Source organism: Tachyglossus aculeatus, chromosome 1 (assembly GCF_015852505.1).
Source record: "Tachyglossus aculeatus isolate mTacAcu1 chromosome 1, mTacAcu1.pri, whole genome shotgun sequence".
Lineage (NCBI taxonomy): Eukaryota > Metazoa > Chordata > Mammalia > Monotremata > Tachyglossidae > Tachyglossus > Tachyglossus aculeatus.
Genome location: NC_052066.1, coordinates 93,043,300 through 93,044,483, shown reverse-complemented (window position 1 = coordinate 93,044,483; position 1,184 = coordinate 93,043,300). Strand labels below are relative to the sequence as shown.

The window sequence follows — 1,184 nt, the reverse complement described above, 5'->3', positions numbered from 1 at the left end:
CTAAACCCTCCTTTCCTCTTCTCCCACTCCCTTCTATGTCGTCCTGACTTGTTCCGTTTATTCATCCCCCATCCCAGCCCCACAGCATTTACGTACATATCTGTAATTTATTTATTTATATTAATGTCTGTCTACCCCTCTGGACTAGTAAACTTGTTGCAGGAAGGGAATGTGTCTGCTGTACTCTAATCTTGTACTCTCCCAAGTGCTTAGTACAGTGCTTTGCTCAGAGCAAGCGCTCATTAAATACAATTGAATGAATGAATTAATGAATGAATACTCTCCACACAGTAAGCTCTCAATAAATACTACTGATTGACTGACTGACCCAAATGACAGAAATATATCCACAGCAGTGAAGGAACCCAGGACAGAAATGAAGAAAAGGTCTTAACAAGTAGCCCTCTCCAGAAAACTCTAACATCTAGAAAGGGAGTCTGGATGATGCCTGAGATGTTCAAGAAAGCCACTTCATCTGTTTTCCCTTTGATCTGAAATCTCTATTCCCTCTGGGAAGTGCATACCATGAATTAGTGATACAGCATTTTAAAAACTCATGAACTGGGGTTCTCAATTTAGTTGAAATTACTTGAACAAAAATAAAAGAAGAGACAGTGAAAATAAAAGAAGTCCTGGCTCTGCCATTTGCCTGCTGGGTGAACTCTGGTTCTGTTATTTCACTTCTCAGTGCCTCTTTTTCTCATCTGTAAACAAGCAATCAGTACCTGTTTCCCTTGCCTTACACTTTGAGTCCCTTGTGGGACAATGATTGTGTTGATCTGATTATAGTGAATGTACCACAGCTCTGCCCTCTCAGAGTCACACCTGGAGAGTTTCCAGTACTCTATCAGTCTCAACTACAGGAGGAAGAGTCAAGCAGAGACATATCCATTCCATTCGTAGCTTGGACAGTGGCTAGAGAATGGAAGGCAATCTGCTACAAGTCAAAACTCACCTGTGCTGGGCAGCAGCGGCATGCGAGAGAGTCAAAGGTGGAGACTCAAGCTGACAGCATGGAAGGAGGCAGTGGTAAACCACTTCCAAATTTTTACCAAGAAAACTCTATGGCTACATTACCAGAATGATTGCAGATAGCGGTGGGATGCTCTGGGAGAGATATGTCCATGGTATTGTTATGGGTTGGACATGACTCGGCAGCATAAGACAACAACAACAATAACCCT

At 42.5% G+C, this 1,184-nt stretch overlaps 1 non-coding gene across 1 annotated transcript; it reads left to right on the top strand.

Moving 5' to 3' along the window:
• The first annotated feature begins 807 nt into the window (after positions 1–807).
• On the top strand, positions 808–945 carry LOC119934422. Its single transcript, XR_005452932.1, has one exon. It is a non-coding gene; the product is annotated as a small nucleolar RNA SNORA7 (small nucleolar RNA).
• The last annotated feature ends 239 nt before the right edge of the window (positions 946–1,184 follow it).